The sequence below is a fragment of the Patagioenas fasciata genome, chromosome 2 (genome assembly GCF_037038585.1).
Source record: "Patagioenas fasciata isolate bPatFas1 chromosome 2, bPatFas1.hap1, whole genome shotgun sequence".
In the NCBI taxonomy this organism is placed as follows: domain Eukaryota; kingdom Metazoa; phylum Chordata; class Aves; order Columbiformes; family Columbidae; genus Patagioenas; species Patagioenas fasciata.
The window spans coordinates 90,558,656-90,577,107 of record NC_092521.1 but is presented as its reverse complement, the minus strand read 5'-3'; the positions used below and the strand labels follow the sequence as shown (position 1 = coordinate 90,577,107).

Here is an 18,452-nt window from a genome sequence, read left to right as displayed (position 1 = left end):
ATGTTGTGGGTCTCCAAATGAAATGGACAGAGACTGAAGAATAGGTTTCCACATAGACACAGGTGACATATTTGACAAGAAGATATATAGAGGAGCTTCTGCCTCATCATAGCTAGCCTTTGTTCTACCTCTTAGAGCAAAGCTTGAAAAAACTGATGCAACCTCCAGTAAAACATGTCTCGTTCCTTCTTGCTGTCCCTCTTAGGTGGATGATGCAACACCTGAGGCTGTTGACACATTGATCTGATCTCACAGCTGACTAATGAGGAGGCAGACAAGCAAAGTGAGCCAGAACTGAGTAAGAGGCACAATGGGTTTGTTGGCTTTATGTAACTTCTTATGATCAAATATTATTACATCAGCAGAAAAGAAGACCAAAAGAGATTGTTATTCTGTGACTCCCTAATTTTAGATTACAAAGTGAGTTAGCCAGATGCCAGATGCTTAAAATGAATAGGATTGTCTTTTCATGCACACTCGGGAATTCCTTCCTTCAATCCCAAAAACCACTAATAGAACTGTGGCAAACAGAGAGGTGAAATTCTCATTTCAGTCGATTTCTGCCCTCACTTACCCCGGTGCAAACACGTTCCTGCCTGGTGCTCTGGCTCAGCTGCAGCCAAGGACACTAGGTCACTCCTGAAGGATCTTTACCGATGATGCTGATGCTCACTCTGCAGAGCACCCTGCCCAATTACAGATGGAAAAATCCATATTTGAAATGCTTTTTAACTGAACACATTGGATCCAGTGGCTGAGATGCTGTAATTATAACGATTTGTCACTGTCTGTAGTGATGCTGCTTTGTAAAATAAACAATGGTCTTACAATCTTTCAAAACATGGTGGCCTTAATCAGCTTTTTCATGATTATAGCTATCATCCTCAGTAGGCATTCAGCTAATGGTACTTCATTCATTGGGAAGCTTGAAATAATAATATTTGGAATATAATGTAATTCATTCAAGGTGTCTCATTAAATCTATCGGAACTCTTGTATTAGCTCAACCAATGTTATTAATAATACTTTTGAGTGAACATGGGTTCCTTTGACATTGTACTCTGAAACTTACTGATTAATAATGATAAAATCTGGCCTGACTCGTCTATCTCGAATTTCAAGTAAAAAGCTGCTGGTGCAGCATCAACAGTTAATTTACTCAATAACTCTCCCCGACTGGGGATCATAAAGATAAGAGAGACCAGGGCCTAATTGTTTTCTAATGGAGACAATTGATACACAAATTACTGTTGCATTAACCGAGCAGCACAGAGTGCCGTTTTCAGAGGCGAGAGTTGAGCTGTGCACACCCATGTGAGAAGTGGCACATGCAGAGCAGCTCTGCAGCCCGTTGCCAGGCCCCTTGCAGAATGCCTCCAGGAGCAGATTATTGCTCCTCTGAGAAGAAAACCCCAATGCTGTGAGCAGGCCAGGGCAAAGCCAACACTTGCTCATCGTGCTGCCACAGCAGCTTGAAGCACAACCATGGGCAGTCTGCAGGTTGGCACATCTATGACTGCTCTACATTGGTGCTGTTGGTGAACAAGAAGTGAATTCTAAAGTGCTAGCTTATATTCCAAAGCAAAATCACATAAATAAGTGTCCACAAAAGAACTAAGGAGGAAATGGCAAAGGTGTCAAAATGCTTCCAGGTTATCACCCAAATATTAGTTGAAACCAAGACTTTCTAGGCCACGTACCTTAATAACCAGCCAATCTCTGAAGTAAGCCTTTGGAGTCCCAGTAGCATGAATGTGAACTGCAAGGGCTCTGCTGCTGCAGAAACTCTCACCAGAACCAGATGGTGCATACACATGCTACAGCATCCTCTCCCTCAGGGTCACTCTGTGGAGGGATGTGCGAGAGACCCATTCAATAACCCTTCTTATGTCAATCCCACCCTAATCCCTAATAACTGCATTTTGTTTCTCTTCTTACATTTTCATAATTATTTGTAACTTTATTCTCAGTAGCCACATAAGGCATCCAGTCTCTCTGAATTCTGCTGCACTCACCAGCGCCCTGGGGCACAGAGCTCCTTGCTCTTTGTGAGGTGCTCACCTTCTTCCATGGTTTTGAAGCCATCACCTTTTAGAGCCACCAGTTATCTCCTCGCTGTTGTGTTGCTAGTTAGAGAGAGCAGGATTTCTACACGTTTAATTGTTCGTAATTTATTATACTGTTTTTGTCTCCCATTTCTAGTTCCTCCTTAGAGCAAGAAACTCGAAGAGTTTCATCACTTTATCCTGAGCCTTTTTAGGCCTTTGACTGCCTCCATTATTCCCTTCTGAAAAACTTTTGTTTATTTAACAACCATTTTTTCAGGATAAGCAGTAGTGAGCAAGCTGTTCCAAATGGCCAGCCCATTCCTTCATTCATCTTACAACATTATGACATTTTTTGGCATCTATCTTCATCTAATTCCTTATAAATCCTTTTTGTTTCCTTTTGACTGAAGTTGGAGATTGAGCATAAATCCTCACTGAGCTGTTTGTGTTTGAAAAATGAGTCTATTTTCCCTGATTAATCTGTAAACTAAGAATTGAAAAAAAATCCAGGGGAGGGGAAAAATCCCAGAATTTACTTCTCCCCTGCCTACTTGACATTTTTTACTGCTCCATGCAAAGATTTAGGGACTTGACTTACAAATGTGCTGTTCTGATCTAACTATGGTGTATGCTTGAGTTAACTGGGAGCAGAAGCAGATCATTAGAAGACCTACAGATTTTATTTTAAAATAAAATATGTTTCAACATAAAAGGCTAAAATAATCTCAGAAATGCTAAACTTGTTTTCTCTTCTCATAGTATTTCTTTACAGACCTTTATTTCTGTAAATTGGTAATACTGTAGTAAATAAGGAAGTCACAGAGTTCGAGTCCGACTATGGACAAACATGACATGCAGAACTCTGGAAACATTTAATGTCACAGCATTATTAACCCTTAGTCTCATTAAGATCTAGTGGATAATTATAGTTCCAGCCTCTTGCATATAGACTGATGCATTTGGTCAGTGGGATTTACAATTATAACTTTGTCTGTATCGATGTAAATGCTTACAGCTTATCAGCCACCCCTGAATGCTGTTTAACAGCGTCAGCAAGTTTAACACTTATTAACCACAGGATGAAGCAGGAATGTAGAAAGCAATACTGCTTCTCGGTAGCTTCTCAGTTTACTGTGCAGCGCTCACAGGCTAAAATCCACCTGAGAAAAGAGGAAAGCTCATGCAGTATTCAGGATAGAGCACAGGTGAGGAATCACATGCATGACTGGCTTGGAAGCCTGCCCAAGTTTTGCACAACACAGTTCAGTTCACAAGAAGCATGCCTGATGTGGGATTTAATAAGGCAAGTACAAGGAAGGGGTGATAGAGTCCTCACCTAAAACAGATTAGGATGCTGAGCTCATACTGGTCTGCAGACTAGCACAAAGCAGAGCATTGACCAGAGCCAGCAGAAACTCTTGTTTCGTTGGTGGTTGCCAGGTAGCGTAAGCCTTGTGAAGGGTTTATTCTCCAAATAACAAACGATGAGGGTAAGTTTTCACTGACATAGAAAGATTACATTGCTGAGGTTCATCCCTGCACAACAATTTTCTTCATGTTTTTGCTTTTTTCTCTTTTCTCCCAAATGCAAAGAGAGAATGTCAGAAGTGGGAGAGGAAAACCAAAGCTCAGCCTGTAAAAATACAAGAAACTTGATTTCAGAGTGTTTTTAAGAGATTTCAAAACTTTTCTGGCACAGGGAGTTTGCATGAGCTGCTGCCTCGCCCCAGGACTACATTTATGAGATTGCTGAAGGCAGTAGAGCTATGGGCCAGTCTCTTAGCTGTGGGGAAATATATGTTCCAGAGTAAACAGTGTAATGAGACAATGGGCTTGTATGTGGTCTCTCACCCCAACGTTCCCATCTCCAGGTTAAGGGATGAGGTCAGCATCAGTGTGTGTTTGGCAGCAGCAGCTCACATGTTTGTGCTTCTGATACCACCAGTACTCACAAGGACAAAAGGGAGTTCCCTAGTGAGGGGAACAGAACAAAAGAGGTTCCCTTGTTTCTTACCAAACTACTTGCCTGAACCTGTTGGTCCATCTTAAGGATCACAGTTATGGCTGTGGTGGTTTAATTGAGCTGCCTACTCTCAAATGCAGTCTCCAGCTCTCAGTTATCTTCACTGTAACACAAGCTGAAAGTAAATGTCAGGGGGAGTAAGGATGGGTAGGGTGTTTAAACATTGTGAAAGTCTTGAAAAGTCCAATTCTCTTTCAGTCTTGTCCTGTAGAATAGCAACATCCCAAAGTGCCATCTTTTTACACAAGCCACTTGATTTATTTTCATTATTTCTGCTGGAGTTACTGACCACTGCCAGACCCCTGTACTTCAGAAAGACCTACTACATAGCAGGGCAGTACCTTATCTGAGATGGGATCTGACTGTTGCAGGAAGCAGCAGGGCAAAGGAAGACAGACACAAATGCTGGGATGGAAAAGTCATTGTCATGTATGCCCCAGGAATGCAAGCAAGGAAGTTATAGCAGGAGAAATAGTCAGCAAGCTGAGTAATTATGATGCAAATCAATAATAAAAAAAACTACATCACTGCATTTCTCCATTAGTGACTTTTGGTTTTACTTTCCAAAATCCATTCTCGGTTAAAAAGAGTTTCCTGTAAATAATTATTTTTACACCTGTTATCAAGTTTGCTAACAGGGGAGAGAATAACTTACAGAATAATTATCAGTTGTTGCAGTGTCTTCATCATCCATTGTGTAGCATCCCAGCCTGGCCAGGGACTCCCATATAAGCTTACTCCTTTGGACAGGGTTTTATGCTGCTCGTTGGCTACTCCTTCTGCCCCTCGGGAGCAAGTCACGGGCACTGAATGGCCGAAAGTGCTCCATGTTGAAATTTATACTCCCAAATGGATTATACTTATCCTTACATGGTCAAATGGCTTTTGTCTTCAAAGCCCTCAAACCAGCAAACCCTTCTTTGAACGTAAGTCTATAAGGGCAGGGCTGCCTCTTGGTGTTGTCTGGTGGCATCCAGCACCATGTGAGCACACCTTGCTGAGGGCTTTTGTTCAACAGTGTGAGTTGTTCCTAGGAGAAAAAAAAAAAACAGAAAAGGGTTTTAAAGGAGGAGAGGAAGAACTTGGAATTGCTATGCTTTTTTTAAGCCTGCTAGGAATACTTCCTATGCAGACTGCTTTTTGCATTGTGTTTTCTTCCTTTCCTTTGGAACAAACATCGCTTTACTTTATCAAAAGGAAGGATGTAGTTGCTCACAGACCTGGGAGAGAGGGAGGTCAGCTCTAAAGTCTTTGTTATGTTCACTTATGGGGTTTGTAGCCTGGTTTCTTAAGGTAAGCAAAGTTTGTACAGTCATGTTGTCTGTCGGTCTTCCTACACAATTGTCCACGAATTTATTGGCAAATTTTGTTCTAACTTGTCTAGGTGCTTGAGGTATCAATGACACTAAACTTCCATAAGTTTTAAGGATATAGATGGCAGATACGCAGGAAAGGTTGTGTTAACATCCTTGCTGGGAGACAAGCAAATAAACTGAATATTTACATGAGAGAATGCACATGGAAAAAATAGGTATCTGTAATCCTGCCATCTTTAGAGCTACTGTAGAGAACTGGCTTACATGCTAAAGGGTGCATGAGAAATATTGTATTGTCAATATATTATTAATGCTAAATTACATATGCAAGTAGAGCATACAGGGTAAGTTCTGGAGACAGGATGATGGTGCAGCCACTTTGATGGGCAGGAGAAAATACGGCATGCAATAGCTAACAATGGTTCTTGGATATAGGAAGCCTGCTGAGCAATTTGGGGAACAATTACTATCTACTCTTGGTGAAGAGCTCTGGGGAGGCCTCACCAGATTTGTGATTTAGTTCTTGTATTTGGAAGTGAGCTGCTCTGAGCTCTGGTGAGGGTGGTGGCAGCTCAGTATCTATGCTATTCCAAGACTCCCTCATGTTGCAAATGTTAATCAGGAGCAACGGCATGAAGGGCAAAGGTACTAGTTGCAGAAAAGGACAGTGGGTCAAAATTGCTTTTGTCATCTCCTATAAATCTCACAGTTCTACATCCAGGACTAAAACCTAAAACTGCCCAGTGTGCAACTTCTGTGTACAACAGCATAGACCTCAAATTGCTGGCACTGCATTACCCTGTGCTTGAAAGCCCACTGGCTGTATTTTTAACTACAATTAGGTTGCACGCTGTCAAGGGAATTTAGAAACTCCATCTCTTTGAATTCAATGATATTGATGATCCTTTAAATATCAGTGAAGTACTTGCTCTGTGTTATAACGACTTCTGGATTTTTGTGACTTTACAGGCCATACAGGCAAGGAAGGTCTTGTGCATTTGTCTATCACAGAGTTGCAATCAGTTGTTACAGAATTGTTTCTGTAGAAGAGCAAGCCATTGTGTGCTCTAATTTGTGGCCAGTTAGCTTAAATAACTGGAATTTTAAGAAAAAGTTTTTTCCTTAAAAAAAAAAAGTGTCCTTAATCTACCAGCTACCTGTAAATAACAGTTATGATGAAGCTCCTTGCCAGCTGAGAACAAGTCCCCCACTGAGAAATGAGAGAGGCACAGCAACATCTACCACTATGCATGCAAATGGCAGGTCCCAAATATGTGTGATGGGGGAGAAAAAGAGAATGACCTCAGAGAATGCATCTGGCTGAGGTGAAATATCATACTGATGCAATTACTAAAAGAACAGGCACACTGGCCACAGAGTGTATACCTTACCGTCTAAGAGATCTTTGGCAGAGTGTAACGTACCTGCCCTATGCTGTTGCTGTGTGAATGATAAGGTTATTAAAACCATTGGTGTAGCTTAAATATAAAATTCAAGGCTGCTCAATGGCTTAATGCATTTGGCCCTTTGCTGCCTTACAGGACTAATACAAATTTCCATTCTCACCCTGAGTCCTCAATTTTACACCCTGAGGGATGTCAGTTCATTACCCCAAAGGTCACTTCAAATGAGCTACTTGGCATGAGTGAGGGGAGTGAGAAAATACTGCAGAGGCAGCACCATGTCTGTCAGAGGAGAAGCAAATCATGTTGTTTCTAAATGGTCACTATACTTAATATAAAAGGAGTGCTTATATCCTGAAAAGTAATTGCTGGCCAGTGTTTTTTTGCCCAGCTGTGACCAAGCAATTTTGTTTCTATGAGTGGCAGTGCAAGAAGAAGGGGTTGTTTCTCAGACCTCCAGCAGGGAACTGGAAGATTTGCAGAATAAATAGCACCCAAAAAATAACCAAATTTGATTTTTTTTTCATAGTAACACTTCAGGGTCCTAGTTCATTTTTGGCTGTGTCTCCAGCACCACACAACCGGTGATCAAACCAGTCAGCCTTCAAGAGCTGGGCTGTTTGGATGGAGTAATTGGTCTTTATTGGCTGTCTCTTAGGGACTCATTACTGGGCTTACAAAAATGGACAGTACAGTACAGTCTGTATTGTCAGTAACTTTTACTGGATTTTCACATGTGTACAGCCACTGCACCAATTACAGAGTCTCCATAAGGTCTTTGTGAGTGCTAAAGAGGCCTGGGAGAAGGCTTTGCTCAAACACAATTCTTGGCTTTGGCAGTTCTTCACTTTCAGAGGGAAAATGGAGTTAAAGAAGATGAATTGGTGAGGAGAGACTTGCCTGGTGTGCATTAAACCCCTAGTACAGACAGTCAGGATCCCTGGATCCTCATGTCAGACTTTGCACTGTCACGGTGTAGGACCTTTTCAAGTTATCACTCGCTGTGCCTGCCCAGTCACTCCCTCTGTGGAATGACCCTGGGGGGTGTATGACACAGCGTGCTCTAAAGATTAGTCTTTGAATGTAGATTTATGATCTTTGAATGAAACTTGCAGTCCATGTAACATGAGATAAGTAAGCAGCATGGTGTTATGATGTTCCTTGTGTGTATGGCCTAATAGAGAAAGCTCCCATTAGCATAGTTTTGCCTTGTGGTAATTTATCTATGCTGTTGAAATTTCACACTTTTAACTGCTAGCTGTGTCAGAAAATGGATTTCACCTAACTATTCCCCAGCTCACTGCCACGCACTGATTATCTCAGAAGACAGCTCTGGTGAAACTAAAGCTGAGTCATGTGTGGGGATAGTAAAAAGTGAGTTGAGCTAGAAGTCAGGCGGGTCTGCCACGATGGGCTCTGCATCGTGGGACAAAACAGGCAAAATTTGTTTTAAAAGGGTTAGCATTCAGTTACTGAAAATTAAAAGTCCTACGTATTGTGCAACATATTGGTGCCAACTGATAATCTGAAAGAGCAGACAACAGTACTCAGCGGCACAGATACACATGTAGTTTTTCTGCTCTATCTAAGAGAAAAAATATTATGTGCCATTCAGAAAAATGCTGTCATAAAAATACCTGTCTTGTACAAGAGAGGCTTAGGGCCAGCGTACCACTGGACCCACCATTTTATCTTAATATTGACTTGATTGCAAATCTGAAGTGTTATCTTGGGCTTTTTCCCCTCTTGTTTCAAGAGCTTTTCTCCTTCTCCTCAGTAAGCAGAAGGAAGATGACAGCAATGTTCAAAGCCTCATCTATTGAGCTGAAGTTATCAGTGAACTTGTGCTGAACTGATAAGCTGTTCTTATTGTTTAGGTTAAGTTCTTAAGTTTAGAGCAAACAGTACCAGCTCACTCATACATTTGCATGAAAAACCACTTGGTCTGTGGGGACACTCCTGCTTTGTCTATGCATACTGTTTTTGTCTCGTCTGTTTCAATGATATCTCCACCATAATGCAGTTCGCTGATGCTACCAACTATTTAAAAGTCCACTTTTGCTCTTGCTGACAGCTTAGTGTAAGTTGTCTGAAAGGATCAAAAGGGTTGTGCTGGTTTTCTTTGCACATTGCAAAGGCACCTCATAAATCAGGAAGATTAACACAACCATACAATTTCATCACACAGCTGCATACAGCTACACAACACATTAAAATGTTGATAACACTTTACAGCTAAAACTCCAAAATATATTTATACTCTTATATTTATATTCTTTAATTGTTCAACAAAATACCAACTGCTTGAGTGAGCTGTGAAAGACTAAACTTGGGATCCATGGGAAGCCTCGCTGGCTTTCTCTTAGTCTTAGCAAACAAATAGAATTCAGAGCACAATTCACTCCCATAGAGAGGATCAGCACAAAACATAAGCACCTTGAAGACCTATTTTGAGGACTCAACCAGGACTTAACTGATACATTTTGTGGTAGATCATTTCATGATCTACCGCATGAATTGTACTTCGAGTGAGTACAACTCTGAAGTAAGGATTTTGTTTGTTGGAGTTATTTGTTTTAAGATCTTTACCTTCTCACTCAAGGAGAACAAGCTGAGTTCTACTTCCCTGGCACACCAACAGAATTGCTCTGTAATTCCCAGTAAATTAACTGTTCAAATCTTTTTAAAATCCTGAGGTTTCCATGGTGTCACAAAAAGGCAACATTTGAAGGGAATGCACAGATGAGGGTAGAATTTATTCAGAGAAATTTCATTTTTATCATCTTTTATGAGAAGTAAAAGAAAAAAAAAGACCTCACTTGAATGCAGTGACCCCACACTGCATCTGCAGAAGTAGCAGTTAGAGAAATTATATTTTTAGTTTGCACACTGAGTGTGTCAGAAAGAAAGAGGCAAGGATTGCTGGATTACCCCATGCTGCTGCAATTTCTGCTGCAGTACAGAATGATGCTTTCAGATGTGAGCCCCAAAGAAGAAAGGTGGTCCAAGTCTGGCACATGCTGGTCTTGCAGCCATGTAGCACAAAACCAAAGTGCCATGGTACCTCCCTCTTGGGACTTCTGAATGTGGCTCTATTTCCAGGCAATGAATGTGCTGCTTCTCTACAGGTTGGCAGGGTACCTCACAGATAACACGGGGAAAGGGCTTTTCCAGCTCACATAGCTAAATTGGTGATTACAATCAGCAGGCTTCTGCACCCAGCACAGCTCCCTGGAAAGCCTATAAATTCACACATTTTCTTTTCAAGGGATGCCTGGAAGGCATTGCTGGTGAAGGCAGTGGCTGTCGTGACTAGTCTAATTAGTACGTAGGCACACTAATTCTACTAAATTTAGCACCTATGTCTGCTAATCTACAACCCAGCTGGAGGGCATCGGCTATCAAAGAAAAAGGAAAAGTAATTGCTCTGGCCTTAGGGATTAAACATTAAAATTATGATGGAAAATTTAGTCAATAGGTACTTTTTTTACCTCTCGGAAAATTAAAAAAAAAAAAAAAAGTTATAATTACCTGGAAAACACCTAATGTGTTGAATATCTGCATACCATGCCCAACCAGTAAAATTCATAGTACTATTGAATCATTTTCGGATCAAGTCCCAAGCAGGATTTTACAGACTGACCCTATTAATTACCACTGATTAGTCATCTGGAAATAAGAGCAAGGGCTTGCTTTTTTTTTTTTTTTTTTTTGTATGTGGACTTTGATGGAAAGTCAAGGTCTTTCAGCACGTTGTCTCTTCCCATGCTGTATATAGGGACTGAAAATTTACAGCCATAACGTCCCTGTGAGCACAAGGTTAGACATATCCTCTTCCGCTACTATCAGGAAGGACACACGGTTGAATAGCTGAATGTTATTTTTCACAGTCTCTCCAGAGACTCTTAAAAACTTGCTCTCTTCAGACTCAAAGGAATACAGACTCCTGATAGAGGGATTTCAGACAGGTCCCCTCTCCCCAGGGTATCAGTAAAGTCTTAGTAGCACAGACCAAGCTGAACAGTCCTAGGTGCTCTGGTTGCCCTCACCCTTCCCTAAAAAAATGAAGAGGTGAAAAAAAAAGGTTTTAATAAAAATTGAAAAGCTGGAAGAGGTTGCCATGTTTGTGCTTTAACAAGGCTTTTCTCTCCTTGCTGCTTTCTTTCCTACTACACCACATCCCTGAGTGAGGAGATGTGGCCCCTTTTCTCCATGCAGGCCCAAGGCAAATTGATCCTTCATCCACTCAGCTCTCCTGTTGACTGGTGGGAGCCCTTGTCTCACCAAGGAAAGCGAGGAAGGAAGGTGTGGTGGGAGCCCTAACTCACTGAGGCTCAGTTTCACAGATCCTCACCAAAGGCTCACTGTGGCAAGACCCAAGGGATGGATGGTGTCACCTCACTCTGCCATCTAGGCCTTTTCAAAGCCTCTGAGCCTTTGGGTTTGGGGTTCACTCTGAAAGGAGCCAGAAAAGTCAATTTTCCAGTACAATCAATAGATAAAGGGCAGGATTTTTCTATCTCACCACATCCTAGACCTTGACAAAAAATGCAGTGCATGTGTAAAGACAGCAAGCCAGCAAAGTAATTCAGACCAGCTGAATATTGTAGATTCTTTAAATTAGATTTTCCTTAAAATCCTGCAAGCCTACACTATTTTTCTGTTTAAAAAATACAAAATAAAACCATATGTTTTAAGGTTAGCCATGCTGACATGGCTGATTGAAAAGAATTAGTCTAGACAGACATGCAAGAGCACATGTAAGGCACATAGTGTGCCCTGCTTTGCTCTTTGAAGATGTCCAGCTCTTACCTTTGACTGTAGAGGTACACTAGGCTCCTGCCATCAGGAATCTATATTGCATTTAAACTAGATGCTGGAAAGGCTAGGGAGACTGGATATTGCTGAAAATGTTCCCTTCCACCAGCCATTACAGTCAAATACCAATTGCCTGTTCAGATTTTTGAGGTACTTCGTCAGCCATAATTTATGCTTTACTACATCTATAGCTCTGAAAAACACGGCTTTTCTCTGTTTGCCCTAGTTTGACTTTTTTTCAGCAATGATTCTACTATTTAGAAACCAGCAACAGTGGATTTTTTTTCTCTAACTGCAGATTTCAGGTGCAAATTACTTGTAACTAAGTACCCCGAAAAAGCTTTTATATTGCTTCCCTTCCCTCATTTTTGGGGAAAAAAAGAAGAAAAAAGAAAAGCTTGAGACATCCTGGAGGTGCTAGGCTTTCGTATATCCCCACAAAACAGATGAGATTCTTCTAAGTGAACAAAGAAAGTCAGTGATAATTTTTTCTGAATTCTAGGGAGAAAAAAGAGAAGAGTAAAGCCTTGATGAAAAAATTAAGCACTATATTTTATCCTGACCTGAAAAAAAAAAATAAAGAAAAATACTTGCAGTGCAAAGTCATTACATTATCCTGAACAAGACGGAAATACATCTTTAAGTAGAGATGTAGAATTGAAACTCTATTCAGCTGCTTTGTGTAAGCAGACTGTGGGCCTGGTGTTTCAAAAAATCACAACAAATACTCAACCTCATTTGTTTAAAATGAGATAATGGAAATCACGGCTCTTAAAACTCCAAGGGAAGTTTAAAAAAAAAAAAAAAAAAAAGGACTAAACTGCAGTGGGCAAAATTACAGCACTGTCTAACAAAGTACCAAGGTACAAGTGGTTCTGTGCCTGCTGTATGTGGGTAACAGCATGAATGCTCCTGGAGCATTCACTGGATTATAGAAGGTGGTTGCAGGATCTGTATTATCCCTGCTAAAGCTAAAACTTACCAATTATTGAGAATAATATTATGATACAGCTTCTGAAATGGCAGCCTGCAGAATGCTGCAGCCAGCCTGCCAGCAAGTTGGGAACTTGGCACACAGGGAAACTGTTGCAGAACGTGTTGACCCAGGAGATAATCTTGATAAAATCTGAAAACAGAACTTAATTAAATAATGAAAGAGAGGCTACATTTTGGGACATGAAATGTAAAGTGTTACACAGCTTGTTCCCCTCTACTGGGGAAAACAGCCTCCCAGCAACAATGCAGTTCACTTTCCAAAACTTTGTTGCACTGTACTTGATGTGGGAGGTTGAGGGAGGTCCAGAAGTTCAGCAGAGACCCTGAAATGTAGTCCTTACACCCCCATCCCAGAAGAGCTGAAGTTTCCCTGTGATATTGGACTGAATTTTAAGTGAAAGTTGCAAGCACTTCATTCAAAACCGTGCCAGAAATCCTGCAAGGAATAGACATGTTAATAAAAGCAAGTGAACCACGTGTTTGCTTCAGCAGTCCGATGGATTGAATCCACCAGAAGAGAATGTATCTGGAGGAACTCAGAATTTCCTTCCTTCTGAAGAACTGGAAATTTCCCAGGAAGATGCATACAGAACAGAAGAACCCAAATACCGAACCTTTACTGAGTAGAGGTCTAAATTCACCTCCTCCCAGAGACTATGTGTAATGTACAGTATCCAATCAAAAGCTGATCAAAGGCTCTCCCAGGCTGTTTTAAAACATGAGAATATCACAACACTGATTACCCTGGCAGTGCAAGATATGCTACAGATGTATGGGTTGGATTTCAACCCCGCACCACTGGTGACTCAGCTTTGCCAGTTGCAAGCTGGCTATCAATTTGCAGAAGGTCACTGAGGTCCAATCCAAAATATTTTTTTGTTCAGCCAAACCAAATGCTGACTGTTTTGCAAAAAGGTGAAGCTGATACTAATGTTTTCCATTATAGTAGCAGCCAACCCTAGAAATGGGAGAAATATAGATGCCTACTATCAGCCACAGATCAGGATTCTGCACCTCATGCAATGAAAAGAAAAAGAATAGTCTGATTCAAAGCTCACAAGAGTTTTAGATAAATTCACTCAAAGAAAACAGCAGCCTCTGAACTTTGTCTGATTTGGACTCCATGCCTCTATTTGTGTTTTTAAAATAAATAATTATTAGCTTTATACCATTTCTACTTTGTCTACTTCTAATAAAGTGAGGAAAACAAACTTTGTCCTAAACTTTGAAACTTAGTATCTGTAATCTGCTTCCTTTTTTAATACAGGCTAATTCTCATTAAGCACTGCATTGGCTCACTCTGAGGTCTTGGAGCAGTGGGTAGGACACTTCATTACCAGCAGAGTGAACAACATACTTTGCATCTACGTTCACTACGTGGATAAAGGTTTGTCCTCAAATCTTAAAATACTGCAAGGACATGTTGAACTATTTAAGAAGAAAACTTTAAAAAGTCTGACTCCAGGAGCATTTTCCCATAGCAAGATGCTTTTAAAAATAATTGAGAGAGATTTACAGAGAATTGCTGCATAATTATACAAATTCATCTCCATCTCTTACCACTGGGTTCTCAATCACAAAAGTGTGATGCAGAGGAGAATCTGAACTGGGGACCAGCTAGTGATCTGCTTCAGGTAAGCTTATGAAAATAAGCAGGAGCCAGTGAGGTGCCTAGTCAGAATTACTGTTTGACACTGAATAAGGAGATCACAAATAGGTCAACACCACTGTGAAACTAGCCTAACAATCTCCCTTCTGCCTAAAGCCCAGGAATAATATTAAAGCTAATAACTATACAGAGTCTTTTGTCAAAATCCAAATGGCCAGGAACACTTGATACCTATGGAAAGGAACTGGAGATAAGAAATATCCTGCCTAAGCTGGCAGGACAGCCAAGCTGCACAACATAGGAGGCTTTTGCTCAAGGTATACCGATTTTGGCCCACTGCCTATCTCATTCCAAACAACCACAAAACTGGTGAAAGCCTTTGGTGTTCTCGCGTGACATGGTCACAAGTGTGAACAATTTACGTCTGCAGTCACCAGTCCAGACTTTTTTTTTTTTTTTTTTAAATGGTAGCTGCTTTAAACGTGTTGCCCAGCTGACATCTTCCTGAGGAAGATAACTGAACCTCAGGCATGTCTGAAAAAAAAATGTTTACTTGAAAAGAAATGCAGGTTTGCTAGCAAAAAACAGCTTCCTCCTTGCTGATTGAGGCCATCGGTATTGCCTGTTCTGCTGGCTGACTGTCCACGGACCAGGTGAGTGGGTAGGAGGAAGCAGGGAAAAGCCACAGCCTGGTTGTTGGTCCGTTGGCTTTTTTTTTTTCTTTAAAGCCAAACCTCCTCAAGCCAGGTGTTCAGGTGTTTGTTCCTAGCTGGCTCCTCCCTTGTAGCGTGTCTTCTTGATCCTGGTGTAACCTCTCATTCTCTGGCTGCTGCTGACAGCTTTTCTCTCCTAGCAAAATGTGTCTAACTAGATGTCTCCAGTTGCAGAGGAACTTGGGTTTTCTGTCTTCCATGTTCCCAGATTCCTCAGGTGCAACATCCTCACTTAGCAGCAGAGGATAAAAAGACTGTGTCAAGTCTGCAGTGGGTTATTTGGTGCGGTTGATGCCTCTCACCTTTCCTTGGATATGCTGGGTGTGTACTGAGCAAACATCCTGGAGATCTGCATGTGCTGGCCAGATCCTACTGGCCCAGAGCAAAACTAGCTGGAATTTCACCCCTTCCTTCAGATGCAGCAGGTCTTGGGACTCTAGTGGTGTAAAGTACAGAGCCTTTTGGATGAATGAAGGGACCTATCTCTCTCCCTTTCTCTCTCTCTCATTTTTTTTTCCCCCCACAAGTTCAGGAACTCCTTGATTTTAGGCTGCATAACTTCAGAAGAAAAAATAATTATGAAAGAAGTGGTTGGGATTTCAAAGATAGAGGCTAACAGCTCAAGACAACATTACTAGCATGCTGGAAAAAGAGTTTTGACCTTTGTGGGGTAAAGTGTAAGTCAGTGGTTATGCCTGGAAACACGAAGTTTACCAGGCTGACTGCAGTGCAAAGCTGTATTTGCACAAGCTGGCCTGGGTTCCAGGTAACTACAAAATATTTAACTCTAGCATTGCAAGCATCTTATCTCTCAAATATTCAAATACTGATAGGAAATACAACAATAACATTAAATATTGTGTATGATTTTTTCCCCAGTCTCTTTCTTTTCCTTTTGTTCTTACAGCTGTTATTTCATTATTTCATACCTGTTTTCTTGAGAAAAACCAACATGCTCTTTCCCCAACTTGAACTATTATAATTAATGCTCTTATTTCCCTCTTAAACCATATGTGCACAATCATGCCTGGTTTGTATGCAGAGAATAAAGAATATGCTCTTCTCCTTGAAATGTTTGAAAGTATTTATTCAGGAGAACATGAGCTGACCTGTGAGCCACTGGTGCAGGTGTCCCCTTCAGATAGGCAGTGGGAGAGTATCCAGGGCTGCACTTGTCCAGATCAACTTTAGCAAGGTCTGTGCAGGATATCCAAGTAATTTCTGTCTGGAAATGGAATGGAATGGAATGGAACGGAACGGAACGGAACAGAACAGAACAGAATAGAATAGAATAGAACAATTGGAAGATAGCTACAACAATCATCTAGTCCAGCTGCAAGCAGGACTTGCAAGGTGCAAGCAGCAGCAAGTGCCAGGTAATGCGTAAATAGATGGATGGATATATGTCAACATCATGTGACTACATCACACCGTTTAACTAAGACTTGGTCCCTTCTCAGCCTCTCCACAGGTAGCATCCGCTTTTGGGCTGTGTTGAAGGATGGAAGAGGCTCAAGTCTTGCTACTGTGCTGTGGAGCTCACTCCCAGCCCATGTAAACACAGAACTGTTTGGATATTGGGTGATTCTGAGCTTGTATATATAATATAGAAGCAGGCATGGAAAGTAACACTCCCCAACAAGCATGTCTCTTATCTGGGTGCAAAGAAACAAAAACAAACAAACAAAAAAAAACAGTAACCAAAAAAAAAAAAATCAAAGCGAAATATTTCATGTGCAAATAAGGTTTTGGTTAGAGGTTCCATTTTCATTAAATATTCCAGTCGGGTCCTGTAAGATTGGAACTTGGTGACTCATATATTTGAAGCAATTAGAATTTGAGTTGCCATCTTTACTTTTGTTTGGTTACTTTCTGTAGCATATACACCTGCTTGCACAGTTAGTCTGCATGCGAGGTGTAATTTATCTGTCTGACGGCTGCACTATGAGTCACTGAGATCCCTCAGGGTGTCCTGATTCCTTTCCTCTGATAATCCTTAAGAAAGATCCTGGGTGGTGTTAGATTTTTGCTTTCCCTTTAGAAACTGAGTTAGATGGTAAAAGTGACAGTAAGCATCCACATGTAACAGGTTGTGACATCCATTTTAGGTGAAAATGCACTCATCTTGCTCCTGAACTAGGTATTACTATTCCAGTCTTGGTATTTCTATTAAGAATCTGTCAGCAGCCTTAGAGGTGGATGAAGAAAATAAACACATGTATTTGCACTAAATGATTTTTCAACGTCAGATGTTTGGCTACCATCTTATGACCAAGGGAATGCAAAATTAATGCTGTTAGGGACTTTGGTCTTTTGAAGTAGGAATCCTGCTCAAAGCCTGTTTAATTTAATTTAATTTAATTGTTCAGTTAATTTATTTAATTCTAGTATTTGAAGATCTGTTTAAAATTAAAAAAGCCACTGGACTGACTTAATTCCTACTTGATTTCACTACATTCCTCTAAGGCGTTCAAACGATCTGCCTCTAAAAATTATGTACACTGTAGAACTTGTCTTGTGTAAGCACTCATTAGTTTTTTGCATTGTTTTAATGTATACACACAGAGAAAAAGCCCTATATTAAAATACCATGAAGAATGCAAAATTAAGAACTTGAAAGTCAGAAATTACACAAGGTAAAATAGCTTGTGCAAATCTAATTTGGCCTCTCTGTGTGTTCACATAATGTCTATGTGTTATACATAAATACACTTATAAAGTGTAAATATTTGTGTATGTACAGCAAGAAAAGCCTTTAATTATGTGACTACCTACTGTTTTTTCCACAGAGGGCTTACCTTATTCATTGAACAGGATAGACCTGATTCACATGTGGGTCACCTTATTAGAAGACTGATCCTTCTACAACATTACCTCGTTACTTGTGGAGGTAGGTGAATCACAAATGAGGTGGGAGACTGCGAGAAGAGTTGGGGATCTCACTGCTTCTCCATGGAATTAAATTTATAACTTAGAAAATGAGCTGGCCAGTTGCTGACAGGTATAGAGGTATCTGAGTGAGCTCCTGAACTCTCCTCAAGGAAAATTATCAGGACAAGCTTACACAACATGAGTTGCTGGTCTGAGTGAACTTCACTTATTTACCTTACTGTAAAGCAGGAGGTCCACGCAGGAACTGGTCTGCAGGTAGATTGCAAGGGGAACTAATTTCTAGCTAGGAAATGTTCACAAGCATCAGATGGAGCTACATTCTAATGGTGGCACAGCTGTGTCTAGAAGGTAACATCTGTTCACAACATGGGTAGAACTAGTTTGAGTTTATCTTCCTTAGTCTCCAGTCCCTAATATTCTGCATCAGTACCATCATCTTCATAAAGCAAATTCATAACCTCGTTTTAAAAAAAAATAAATAAAATAAAATGTAGTGTGACGAAGTTTATTTTCCTTAAATCCAGGTTAACTGGCTCTAATTATCTTACTAGTTTTAATTCTTTATTAACTGGGTGCTGCATCAGCTGCTCCATCATTTTGCCCAGGAGTGATGTCAGGCTTCTGTCTCTTCCTC

General features: G+C 40.7%; 1 long non-coding RNA gene across 1 annotated transcript; it reads left to right on the top strand.

Moving 5' to 3' along the window:
* Positions 1 to 221: 221 nt before the first annotated feature.
* LOC139827403 (uncharacterized) lies at positions 222 to 17,817 on the top strand. The gene is made up of 2 exons (XR_011737937.1): positions 222 to 298; positions 17,716 to 17,817. It is a non-coding gene; the product is annotated as an uncharacterized lncRNA (long non-coding RNA).
* The last annotated feature ends 635 nt before the right edge of the window (positions 17,818 to 18,452 follow it).